Consider the following 14351-nt stretch of genomic DNA (forward strand, 5'->3'; position numbering starts at 1 on the left):
TCTAGATTTGAGGAGTGCATTCTTCTGCCAGAAGTGTGAAGGAGGTATTTAATGCAGTAAGTATTGGATTTCAGGTTTAAGGCACTTAGGATATTCAGGTTCATGTATTGAAAGCAAAAAGTATCAGACCAATTTAATATTTTTTGACTGTATGGACAGTATTTCAGTCCCAGGCCTTTCCATACAGAGGGATTGTCTTGCAAAAAAACCCTACCACCCCTGATTCAAGAGGTTCAACAGGTTTTCAAAACATCAACGTAAAGAGAGATAAAATAAGATTTTGGCAGCTTCTGCAGGGGGAGGTTGGGAGGGCAGCCTTGTGCCAGAATCTCTGCCCATTTTATGACTGTATTAATGTATCACATGCACACTCGAAAGGGGCAGAGTCTGAGGTTCAACAAGAAGTTTGTCACCATGTTGACAACAGTGGGAAGTCTCTGTAAATCCTAAGAAAGCTATTCTAACAAATAAGGAGCAAATAAAATAAAAATCTGCCACTCATAACATGATCCTAAGCCAAGTTATTGTTTAAAAGCAGAGTTAGCTGAAAAATTCAGATTGGCCTCGTTTACACATAATGCAGTGCCACGATGTGTGGACAGATTATATCATACCAAGCACAAGACAAATGGTTTTACTGCTATGTTTTACTGCTATGTTTTACTGCTATTATGTGGAAAAGCAGGTCAGTCAGCGTGTGCAAAATATCTGGTTTGGTCAATCAGGAGCAAACTACAAAATAGTGCTAAGAAACATCTAAGTAAGACTTTGAGTCAGTATTGACTCTGGGGCACTGCCTGAGTAAGTCGCTCTATGTTAACATTCAAAATAAAAACTGTAAAATTAAGTAAGGTAAAATGAATTTAGATTTAGCTCTAGTCTTTAAAGACATCTGAAAAGCCAAAAGGGGGGCAATCCTATCATCCCAAGTATTTCAGCATTTCAGTAGTCTCACAGTGTTGGTGCAAATCAAGAACTCACAACTTGCTGTAGCTACTCACTGCTCCTTCATCAGTTCTTCATTTGGAAAATATTTATAAACTAGCTAAAATCTGGGAATTATTAAATAATTAGCAGAAGCTAAAACTGTTTCATACTGTTCCCTTGCATGGAAAGAGGAAAATTTTGCTCCGTCAATTGAATTTCCATATGCATCTTTTAATAACTGCCACATGAAACTCATTTTCTTTTACTACACGCTTTCTCAGCATCTTTCAAGAATATTATTTCATTTTTACTGTTAGTCCATACTTTCCAATTGATGGTAGTTGGATGTAAAGTAACATTGCAAGCTTTCTCTCCTCATCTACAGAATTTGTTATTCCACTCATTTCTCATATTAAAACTTGCTGAATACATGCTTAAAAATTTACAGTCCTGGACTACAAAGCAATATTTTTCCTCAAATGAAATAACAGCTGTTAGAGACTTTATGTGCTCCACTTGGAAAACCCCAAATTTTACAACTGGAAAACAGCAAAATCATAGCAATTATGCATTTTTTTAAAAAATGTGAAGGTGCAGATATTTCTTATCCCCTAATACAAACAGCCATGAAAATTCACATAAGGAGGTTAGGACAAAGAAATAAGGTATGAACATCTATTACCTGTCAGCACAGGATAGCAGACTCCAATCTCTTCAACCCCCTCCCCCCCCGCAAGATTAAAAATCTGCTAATATTTGAGAGATACTTAGCATCAGAATATTTGTGAATATCATTTTTCTCTCAGTAGCTCCACATATTTTTACAATATGTCCTGTTCAGTTCTCTTTTCAAGTTGTACTATCATCAGATTCCTTTTAAATGTGAACATTACAAATTAATTGCAAAATTAAAATGTGTCTGAGATAACATCTCAAATCATGTCGGCCACTATTTCAGTTCTGAAAGCCCCACATTAGAGATGTCATCAGCACCATATTGCCAATCCCTACCTTGTTTCAATTAGCCTACATCTCATCTTTCCCTTGATCTTGCAAAAGCTAACATAGCATTTGTGCATTTACAAAGATCTTCAATCAGAAGTTGTTGGTTGTTTTTTTTTTTTGATGCTATGCTACTCTAGGAATGCTGCATATATGCATAAAACATTCTGACATATTGGCAATTGGGCTGAATCTTTGGTGTCTCCAGCTCAAAAAAGAACAGACTTGGATAAAATTCTGGAAAACACTGTCAAAGAGGGGAAGCACTCTGCATTTAGGCTGAATATCTGCATGAAGGATACCCTCATTCTTAGCCTCTAAGAGGCCAGAGAGGTTTTTTGTCATAAGCAGATTGAAGTCATGTGGAATAACAAGTTTCTCCAGACTGTTACCTTTTTGTAAGATTCACCATATCTGACTCATTGTTTACTGCAGTTGATCTGAACTATCCTCAAGGCCTCAAACAAAACCTTAGAGAAGGGTTAAAAGCAGAGATGAAACGTTTCCAGAAGTGACAGACTGGACTTTTTTTACCTTTTCCTAGAGTAGGGGGGACTATTGAAAAACTGAAGTTTATGCAGGCTCTCATTTGTAACCATCACTTTTTAAAAAAAACAACAACCCACTTTTCTCTAAAATGAATCATCTGTAACTTGGCAGAAAACACTGCTGTTTGGACTTTTCAACAGCATGAATTTTTTCCTTAAAACATTCCTCTTTCTTCTCTTTCTAAACATTCATATCTGTATACAGACACCAAAGCAACTTTCACACATTGTGTAAATCCATCATTTGGTGATAAAATTGGCAGAGTCCAACATACCTTGCTAAGCCATGTTTTACAACCTAAAATCACTAGGTTCAAACTGCTACTAAGCCTAAATCAAACCATCCCTAATTGCATAACTATGAAACCAAACTAAAGGGTGTTTATAACAGAATGCAGAGGTGTGTCGTTAGGAGCAGAGATTGCCAAGTTGACCATTTTGTTTAGCAGGCTGTCTTTTCCATAACACTATCAGTGCACACGGTGTTTAACATGGGCATGAGAGCCAAATGAAGTCCATACAAAAAGGAGATGACAAAAACATTTTGAAGGCAGTTCAGAACTTATGAAGAGAAAGGGGATACAAATAGCACGAATGCATTGCATTTTGAATTTAGACACAATTTTAATGCATAGCTCCACCTATCTCCATCTATTTCCAATAATTTCAGACTATCCTGTACAATCAGTCAGACTTGGCATGCTCCAGGTCCTATCTAACTACTGTTATCTTTTGTTAAAAGGGACCCAAGAAATAAATTTTCTCTGTTTCAGTATCCACCCTCTACAACAGAACAATATCCTCCCAGAAATCTGTTAAGGCCCCTAGCTTGCATATGTTCTAACAGTCCTTAAAAAATAGTTTTTCCTCCAGACATGGATGGGGGGTAGGTGCTATCAGAATACTCAGGGCTTTTTTTCTCATAGAACGCTCAGAACGGAGTTCCGGCACCTTTTTTGGATGGAACCTTGTAGGGTAGGCAAGGCCGGTTGTATGACACGTGTGAGTTCTGGCACCTTTTTCTTTTACAAAAAAAGCACTGAGAATACTTACCGTATGTTAGGTTTTATTCTTTATTGCTGCTCTGGATGTTATTGTGCTCTCTTCTTTATACTATTTTTGCATTTTTAGTGTTATTTGCTACTCAGAATCACTATGGAATCCAGCATCTTTATACATAGCTGGGTAAATATGCAAACCAGATTTTTAAATGGATGAGCGTATCTCATTGCTTAAAATGAATACCCTTTACCACAATGGTCTCAGTTGCTGACTGAAGTCAGAGAACCGCGTGCACAGGAAATGTTTGTGAATGTTACAAGGCATAGCTTTGGCTGGTCTTCAGAGGGCACAATACACAATAGTCACAGAAGCAGCCAAAGTCAGCTTGAGATCTGACCCTAAAGAGTTGAAATTATCTCTCCTTTTGTACCTTAGATGGCTTTTCCATGTAGTGGAAGTTAGATACACACCAACCCTAAAAACACAGTAATAACAGAGGCAGGAAAAAGAAACAGTTGGCAGAAATCCTAAATTTTGCGAAATACTGTTCACACCATAGGCCAGCTCTTTCCAACCCTTGAGACAACAATTGTGTTGAGGCGACAAATTCCCACTCAGTGCTAATCAATGTCATTGTCCCAGTCAGCCTGAGAATTCTAACCTCAATGTATCTGGAGGGAACTGCATTGGCTGAAGAGCAGAGACCTCTTCAGAATACATAGTACACAGTTTGACCTAGTCTACTAGAAAAACAAGTTGAACATAAAAAATTAAGGTAAATTACTTGAGACCAAAATAGCAACCTGTGGCTGAAAATTTTATGCAACACTGATTTTCCCCACTCTCACTGGCAAGTAGCCAAAATCTTCAAACTCAGGGTGTCTAAACTTCAAGAAATCTCAAACATGCAGGTGAGGCAAAGTTTAATGTAATTTCAGCTGGAAGAGAAGAAGCAGTACTTCATATACCATGCCTAACTCACGGTTTGCATAACCATGGTTTGTTGAATAGGCCACAAGGTATCTGGATTCACACTTTACATCACATTTATAACCACAGCAGCTGAGTTCACCCACAACACTATGCTGAAATCAAATAAATGCTGTTTGAACCTTGCCAGTCTTTTGATCTGAAGCAGCACTGTTTTCAGGTAACCAAGAACATATATTTGGCATCCTTAGGTGTCCAGTACCCAGAACACTGGTCTGCCAAGCTCCTGCCTACTTCTCAATCCTTGATTGCAATTCAGGAAAACTCAGTAATGCAATATTACAGTACAATTCCCAAAGTATTCCACTCTAAATCACTATATCTAGAAAACTATCCCTAAGCAGCAAAATCCTTAGCTGGGGATAAGAAAACAGAGACTGAAGATTGGCAAGGAGAGGCAAAATGAAAGCTGACAATGAAAAGATCATAAAATTCCATAACTTGTTTCTCAGTGCTGGGAGGAACAGGGAGGATTGGCTGCAATCCTTCACTCATCTGAATTGAAATACCACTCAGTTCTCACAGGCAGATACAGCAGCCTTGGCAACAGGTACAAGCAGGATGCCAGGATCTTAACAATATGAATGCTGTCTGTGATCAAGATACCTGCTAAATTCACCCGTTGCTTGTTCTCTTGGGTTTTAGATTTTAATTCACAAGGATGAATTAAAGGAAAACACAACATCCTCATGAATAATGCAGATCCCCATAGGTCTTGTTACAACTGAATGTAAAGTGTAGATGAAACATGCAGGCGCACGAGGCACTGATATACGTCATTTCCAATGCGTGCTACAGATGGTCTTATTAACAATATACAAAAGATGGGAGACTATTACAGTAAATTTGTCCAGGTGCATAACTTCATTCTATTGTAATGGTCAACACTGGAGAGATTAACATTTACTTAATGTAATAGCAATCTTGCCCACCTAGCAGTTCGGAAAGCACGCAAATGCAAGTAGATTAATAGGTACCACTTCAGTGGAAAGGGAAGGGACTCGGACATGATTGACAGGGAAACCTTTACCTTTTATAGCATCCAGCCCTGTGAAAGGTAGCTTTGGTTTTGTTTCTTGGCACTTTTCAGCCAGTATTCACTGCTGACAGTGGCGTGGATTAGTCCCTGCAGTTTTCTTGGCAAGGTTCTTTGGAAATGGTTTGCCTTTGTCTCCCCACTAGTGCTGAGAGTGCACAACTGCCCCAAGGTCACCCAACCGGCTTTGTGCCTAAAGCAAGACTAGAGCTCAGGCTCTCCTGGTTTGTAGTCTGATGCCTTAAGCCACCAAACTAGTTCATGGAAGTGTTAGGGATTTTTCCCCATCTATTTAGACACAAGTCACAGTTTGAACAATATCAAAAACTAATGGCTGGAGTCACTCAGTAACGGCTACATTAATGTTTATTGCACAAGATCAACATTTTCTCACTAAGTCGAAATATCCATACTGCTTCAGAGAACAGTACATGCATATGCAATAATGAGGTATCTGATTATAACACAAATGTGTCCAGCATGCCTATTAACATTAAAATTCCACATATATTTTAATTGGCAAGATGATGCTACTATAGAAGTTGTAGGCCCAACATATCTGGAAGGACCCACAGGGTAACAATTGTCCTATGGCATATCTGAAATGCTCAAGAAAAACAAAGTTTTATTTCTCTTTCTGATGAAGCAGAGATGCTTCTACAGAAATTGTTTTTCAAGTGCCTCTGACTCACCACTTTATATAGTCTATAGATAATTTGAAGGATTAAAAACCAATTTCTCTGGAATGGGTCAGCTGAGAATGCTTATATTTTTATGTTTTTGCAGAAAACTAGTTTCTGCCTTGTGTATTAATGATCCCTTTGCATGTATGGTTTCAGAAAATTACTTGCTATCTTTTGAACCTTCCAAGGCTGGCCTAAGTCCATCCATAAAACTGCAAGCCATTAATTCTTCAAGTTTCCATTTCAGTGTTATACCTATTTGGCATATTGGTGTGCCCAGCCAAGAAGCATCCAAGACTACAATAGCAACAAAACAAAAGGCAAAAAGCTCAAGCCAACCTCATACTCATGGAATACAATTTAGTTCTTGTCGCAATGATTTGAGACAGCAGGGCTGAAGTTTTTTGATCAGAAAATGTAAATGCACCCACAAATGAAAGCAAGTCATTGTGAAAAATTAAATGGAAGAGACAGATTAGTACATTCAAGAGTTACCAAATGAAAGCATGTAATAATTTATGTGTGGTGATCCAAATCTTCAGTATTATTTCTACTGAAGCATGTAAAATTCTAGGCAAGGATGCTTTACTTCTTTCAAGCCAAAATTCTCCATATTAAACTATTCATATCATCCAGGTTGCTATGATTAATTAGATTTATATCCCATGTTTTTCCAGGATTTCAAGGCAGCTTGCAAAGGCTTTGCATTTCATCCCAACAACAATCCTGTGAGGTAAATTGGTCAGAGAAACAATGTTAGGGCAAAAATCACCCAATAAGGTTCCATATATGATAGCAAACTTGAACTATAGTTCAATACTGAACGCAATACCTTAATCACTATACCTCATTGGCTGACTTGTGTTCCATACAGTAGGATGAGAAAGGAGAGGAAGTAATAGATTTTAGAGATAGGAAGACAACAGCTATATTTTAGGAAGTAAATCATAATTTCTTAATAGCATCTGCCAATTCTTTTTATTCCTTGCAGAAGAATTCATTTATGTATATATTTAAAGCAGACATGTCAAACACAAGGCCCGGGGGCCAGATCCGGCCCGCAAAGTAGTTTCATGTGGCCCGCGAAGCCATCCTGGAAACAGTGAGGGAACGCCCCCGCTGCCTTGGCCCTGGCCCAGAGACCCTCCTTCTGCCAGAGACCCCCAGATCTGTCCCACTCCTGCCCAGGCCCCCATAGGCACCCTTGATGCGAATGAGGTAGAGCTGGCCACGCCCACCCAGTAGGCCATACGCACTCTAGCCACACCCACCCAGTAGGCCAAGCCCACCCAGACCATACCCACCCGGCCCCCTGAGGGCAACCACAATGCTGATGCGGCCCTCAATGAAATTGAGTTTGACACCCCTGATTTAAAGTATTCCTAGCCTATTTTTCTATTAGCAAACACTTCAATTTTATCCCAAATTTTAAACATGACAAGACACTCAACTAAGCAACATGACAATAGTCCCCAAGTACATCAACATAATATCCTTTTCTGAGCTATAGTTACATGGGACTACAATTCATTAAGCACATAATCTCCAACACTTTAATCAAGATGGATAAGGAAAATCTTAGAGGTGACTCAAATTGGATCAGGAGAACAATCATATTTAGCTACAAACTGTACTAATTCACACAATTATTTGCCCAATTAACTTAATTGGTTTATCAACTCTGAATAAGAGGAACTTCACCTGAGAAGCTGCCTTTGTTGGGACTTTATAAACCACTCCTGCTTCTGTTGTAACAAACAATGAACACAACACAGTTCTGTCCTAGTGTCACAGAACAGGGTTGCTGTTGCATTCCAGTTGACCTAAAAAGTCCTTAACAAAATCTCTATATATGAGACCTGATTTTGAAGATCCTCAGTTTCTTCACACCTCCCAAGTTGCAAATAGCATACAAACCTAAGCCAAATATTACCACTATTATTTCAGAGGCTCATGCACATTAGGATATTTCATTAGCAAAATATGAATGCATCACCAGGAGACACCTCTAGCTGAGAGGAGCTTGGAAGATAGGGCAGGTGGAGATATTCACTGATGCAGGCCTCAGCACACAACTTCTGTGTCACACCTAAGGGGTTTTTAGTAGTATAGTTTCAAGGCCAGGCCTTTTTGTTCATTTTTCCTCTTCAATTGATCACATACAATCCCCCCAGCCCTACCCCTACATCTAAAATGATTTCTGGGATTATTTTCCACTCCCTCCAAATATCCCCAGACTCCCAACAGCCAACTATTATGGCAATTATGAGCTTCCAGTCTGCTACCAGTACCATCAGCCTACTTACAATTTGAAGACTGACTGCATTTACCAACTCTATGGCATAATAACCCACTAACTCTCTCCACAGACATATACACACTCCTGAAGTTCCAACTATACAGGACAGCAAACAATCAAATGGGTGTACTTCTCAGTTCTATCCTGAAAGAAAAAAGAGGCAACTGGGGAAATGATCTATTGTAATTGTGACTTTTCTCTCTCTTCCCTCCCCTCCCCCCAAAAATATGGAGGTTGAAAAAGAAAGAGCAAGATCTTTCATCAAACCTTGGAATTTCTTTTGCCCAGCCAGTTTTCCAAGCTCCTCCAGTTTTCTAAAGACAAAAAGATGAAGTGATCCAGCAAACAAAGGAAAAATGTAGAAGACCATTAGATGACAAAAGTTTCCAGCATCACTAGAATCAAAGTTGTTGGTTGCAGGCCCAATATAGCAGCTCTGGTGTAGAGCCAAGAGGCAAACAGCCTCTGTTGTGCTCTTGATTTGCTTTATTCTGGGCAGAGTAGCATGTAGATTTGGCCTTCCATTCATTTTCTCATGTATTACCTGTTACTCCAAATACTTAGAGCTTCCCACCACATAGCAGCTGATTTTCATATTAATCCATCCTGTGTTGAACATACAGTAATGACTTCATAACCATAATGTGTTGAACATACAGTAATAACTTCATTTATACACAAACCATGATTTACCAATCATCATGACTAGGTTGTTCCAATCACAGTGCCAAAATCAAACAACACTGATGCACCCATCAAAAAAAACAACAGCTAAACTAACTTAATCATAATATGGTAATCTCATCCCACAGGGTTCACATGTTGTATGGAACTATAAGGAGATTGCTTACTTTTGGTTGAATTTTGACAACTACAGTGCCATGGTTTCAAAATCCTGTGTTCTAAGATAGCAGAAGGGATTCTGCCCAGTAGCCTAAATCTTTCCAACTGTATTATTCCAAGTGATAGGACAGTGAGCAAGAGAAAACAGCTGCTCTTTCAAAAACAGAACTGTCACATCAGTCCTTGTGAGATTCTCTGACCTCAGTAGGACTTGGGGAAGCAATAGTAATGTTGTTCAGCAATTGCTTACCTCACCTGCCCTCTCCCCTCTGCCATGAACCACAGCTTCCCCAATGCAGTGCTTTCCAGGTGTGCTGCACTAAAGCTCCCATCATCCATACTGAATGATGGGTATTAGTATCTGTCATAACTGCAGGTTACCACATTGGGAAAACTGGAATATCTGCATGCTCAGTCCTTCCAAGAGGCTTAACAGAAAATGGAGAGAAAGAAGTAATAGACTGCTTACTTGCCCACTCTCCCTCCATGTTAAACTGAACATTCTACCTGATGACTCACCTTTTCAAGAGATAATAAGGTGGGCTGGACAATTTGAGCTTAGCACACAGTTCCAAGAGAGCAGATGGCTACTTCTGTGATGACCTAACCTCTAAAATGCCCTGCCGAGAGAGGGTATAAGCAGAATGAGATGTCTACAGAATGCAAAACTCATTCTCCATACTGAGATACCCCAGAGAGTGAGCAAGCAAACACAACTATCTATTGTTTGCCTCCCTCCTTGCTCAGCCAGGAGTAGAGAAAGAAACCTGGGAATTTCCAGCCTAGGGCAGAGGGAAGCTCCCTGCCCTTCTCAGCTGGCAGTAAGGAGGAACACCTTGTTCTTTATTAGTGATTTGCCTCTCACTCCCAATCAGCTGTTTACCTTCAGAAGGAGGGTGCGAGAAACACAAAAGCTATTTAACATGACAGCCTCAAAAAACTGACTTGCTTGCTTTTCATTCACCACCAGAGAAAGCAACAAGCCAACACTTTGGCTTCAGCAACTTGTGGGCTGGCAATTTGCTGGATTTCAGCCTTCATGCTCAAATAGCTGTGTGTGTGTGTGTGTGTGTGTGTGTGTACACGTACGCATGCACACACACTTGCTTTTCTGGGAGAGCTTTTCTGACAGTCCCTGAACCCACTCCCTTCTTACACCCTGAATAACAGCCAGACAGCTTCCAAAGGCTATTTGCTAGTCAAGGGAGAGGATTAGTGTAAAAGGAATCCACCAGTTGCCCGTGGGAGGGAGGAAGTTTCCACCAACCCTTCTTCAAACCTGGAAAATGCTGTTTACCTGGAAAGTCCCTTCCTTTCTCAAGTGGAACCATTTCCTAGCAATGCCCCCCAGATGCCAGGAACAGTCTTCATCAACTGAACTTCTGCTTGTCTTGTCACTATTGTCCAGAAGCAGAAGGAACAGAGCCAAAACAACACAGTCTCAAAAACTATTCGGGGGTGGGGGGGATTTTCTCTTTCTCCTACTCCCTTCCCTTAAGAAACAGCCCATTATTTCAAGAGGAACGACCAAGCTTCGGGTCCTCGGAAATAGGCAAAAGACCGAAAGATCCGAGAAGAGGCCTTCGGATTTTTATTTTTATTTTTTTGTATCAGTTCTCAAGCTGGCTTTCCGAAGCGGAGACGTGGCCCCTCTCCCTCCTCCTCCTCCTCCTCCTCTCTCATTCCCAAGTCCCTTCGAAACATAAATCGTTGCCCTATACACAATCTTGCCTTCAGCGCGCAGCAAAAAAAAAAAAAAACGACGAGGGGGAGAGAGACTCTGCTCAGGAAAAAAAACAAAAACCTCAGCGTCATGTGAGAATGCTCAGACACGAGATCTATCCCGCCGAAAATAATAGTTGCGGGGGGGGAGAGTGGATTTTTAACAGAGGGAAGACGTAAAGGAAAAAGGGCAAAAGCGACGAAAGATCCTCAGGAGGATACTGAAAGGGAGACGTTCCCTCGGTCCAGATAACACACACACACACACACACACACACACACACACCGGCCAAGGAAGCAGCCGCCAGCAAGGGCAGGCAAAGCCCCCGCTTCACGGACCCCGTCCGTCCTCTCCCTCCCAAGCCACGAAGTCCCGCAATCGGGCAGCCGAGAATCGCCCTCCTCGCAGGGGCAGCAACGACGCCCGGCGTTACCTGAGACAGAAGCTCCGCCGTGCAAATCGAAGCGCCTGGCTTAGCCTCGCGGGCTCGGAAAAATAACGCGAGTCGGAGGTGGCTCGGGCTCCGCTTGGCTTGGTTTCTCAGTCCCAGCTGCTTTCAGTCCGCTCGGGCGGAGGAGGTGGCTGCAGCCAGGGCCAACCTCTAGGGCAGCCCAGAGACGCCTTCCACGATTAACCCTTGCTTACCCGGAAGCAAAGGCAGCCAGCAACTCCGCTCGTAACCTTGGAGGCCAGAGGGAAGGAGGAGAACGACACCGCCTTAGGATTTCCCGTTGACTTTTAATTAAGGGCTGCTGAGCGGGTGGCCACCAATACCGCTGGGACCTCCCGTCCGCCCCCGCTCTTTTGCCTTCTTCCTTTTTTTTTTGTCAATCGGGTTTTTCCAGTTATTGGACAACAGCCGCTTTCCCGCTTCTCCCGCTAGGCGTCTTAACACGGAAATGTCTGACCTCCTTTGTAAAACGCGTGGAGATTTCGGAGCAAGCCTCCTGCTTTAAACGCACCGCGGGCCTCCTTCGCACCTTGCGCTGACCTAAGCGCGTGTAGAATAAACCACGACGATGGCTAGACGACCCTCTGCACTCGCGGATTTCCATGCTTAAGAACCAGATTCACCGCCCAGAAGTCAAACCAAGTAAGCCACGCTGTGGCTTTAGCGAAACCAGGGACAAATCGCCTGTTCGGAGAACCAGGAGTTACGACCAGTGGGGTGCGGGGAATTCAGGCACCAAGAATGATACAAATTTCTCGACCACGTGGCAGCGTCTCTTGCAGGTGCACTATGTAGCCTTGGAGGCGTCAAGGACTCTTTTCTGCGGTTTAGACGACGGCCCAAACCCGCTGAGATCTGGGGATTGATTTCATATTTTTTTAGGAATGGAGCAGAATCTTTATAGATAAGATTCCAGGACTTCAGTTAACAGCTATACAGATCGAGGCGGTCATTCAGAAGGAACGAAATGCATGGCGATCCAGGTCACAGCCTGGCGTCCTCCTGTCCCTCGATTAGATATGCACCTTTGGTTAATATCCTGAAAGTTCCCTCCAGGCAGAGACGCAAACTGTTAAGAAATGCCCTTTGCATAGTTAGATATGCCTGCACGTCATCCAGAGTGTAGGTGGATGGATGGATGGGCACCAGAATGCCTGATAGGATCGGAGTAAAAAAAAAAAAAAGGACTCGAGTCGCTTCAACAAGGACACGCAACAGCCTTCTTGCGTACGCAACCTGTGCTTGTCAGTGTGGCCATGCCAGAGGAGAATCGGAGTGCTGGCTCCCCCCCTGAGGAACACAACGCCGGGATGGGGAAAGAGGGAGAGTTACATGTTTCAACGGGAATGGGAATGTCTAACTTTCTGGAATGCTCAGTGGCGTAGCGTGGGGGGTGCAGGGGGGGTCGGCCGCACCGGGTGCAACATCTAGGGGGGCGCTCGCAGCTCTCTGCCCCTGCCTGGCTCACTCACTCTCTCTCACTGCAGTGCTGGCTGTGCGAATCCGATCCGAGCCACTGGGTCGCCGTGGGGGGGGGGTGCCAGGCATGCAGTGCGGTGCGGAGAGAGAGCGAGGGACTATCTGGGGGAGGGACAGTGCAGCGGCAACCCAGCGGGTTAGGGGGCGCAAATTACTTGCCTTGCCCCGGGTGCTGACAACCCATGCTACGCCACTGGGAATGCTCAACATTTGCTAAATCTTGCTTATTTTTTGGAGGGAGGGGGGGGACCTTCCCGGCCGCTTCATAATCTTGTAGTTATAAAAGTATAAACTGACGGACCCACCCGAGGTTTTTTAAAATGCATGAGTAGGGCGTGTTTCTGCAGCCAGCTGGAGGTCATGGCAGCTGCAGCCTTGTTTTCTTCCAGCCTATGCATAATATTTCACGAATATCGGTTTGGGTCACAAATATGCCAGCAGCTGCCATCAGAGAGGATGTGTGGCAAATCCAAAATAAAAAAAAACTATTCTGGGTCAAGTGGGTATTTTGATTGCCAACTGTGCCCAACAGCTGGGCATGTGCTCTGATTCATAGAAACAACCACTTGTTGCTTATCTTATTTTCCTCCCAGTTGGTTGGTTTTGCACCTGCGAGTAAGTGGTGGGTGTGGCACTTTAGAGAATTCCAAGTATTAATTCTCCCTATAAGCTTCAGTCTGGGGGTTTTCCTTGGTCCAAATAACTAGAGAAAACCAGGAAGAGAAGATTCTTCACTGCTACATAAATTTTGGGAATTCTCTGTGGCTGGCATGCCTTTCCCCAAATAGGTGAATCTGGCCTTCCTTAAATTATTGTACTGTATTTAAAAAAAAACACCTCTTCTTTTCAGGATGGAATGTGTGTTATAATTTTTGTTCAATTGATTTTCACTATTCAGTTACTGTCCAATATATAATTTTTTTACTGTCTTGAACAACTTCCCTTTTCAACCCATTTTTGCAGCCCTTAGAAACCTCTGACCTCCAGTCCTTGGTGAGAAGTCATGTGTTAGCCTCCAAGAAAGTGAGACATTTAGAGAAGTAGAGCAAAAAGGAACAATCATGTCTCAAAATTGGTAAATTATCAAACATTATGCTTTCTGCCGTGATTTCAGTGCACTATTACTGTATATTACTTATTACCCCCTTAAATAGGTTCATCTGAAAGGCTTTATGGTATATACCCAAAAATGCATAGGGTGGTTGAGTGTGTTATCATTGTTCACAAATGTTTGAAAAACAAATTCAAGTATTGTTAAGTTTCCCTATACGGTAAGTGTTTGTTGAAATAGGTTCTCTTGTTTGAGAGCGTAAAAAATGGGTTAATATTACAGGAAGAGGGATTGCAACCAAAAGGTAAAAGAGCAGG

The 14351-nt window shown here is 42.3% G+C and overlaps 1 protein-coding gene across 1 annotated transcript in view; it reads right to left on the reverse strand.

Annotated features, from left to right (window-relative positions):
* Positions 1 to 11618, reverse strand: part of CD82 (CD82 molecule) — a 76179-nt gene extending 64561 nt beyond the window's left edge. The window contains exon 1 of the mRNA XM_083371107.1: positions 11487 to 11618. The gene's annotated coding sequence lies outside the window, so the exon portion shown is untranslated. The remainder of the gene's footprint in view (positions 1 to 11486) is intronic.
* Positions 11619 to 14351: the final 2733 nt, after the last annotated feature.

Source organism: Vipera ursinii (assembly GCF_947247035.1).
Source record: "Vipera ursinii genome assembly, chromosome: 1".
NCBI lineage: Eukaryota > Metazoa > Chordata > Lepidosauria > Squamata > Viperidae > Vipera > Vipera ursinii.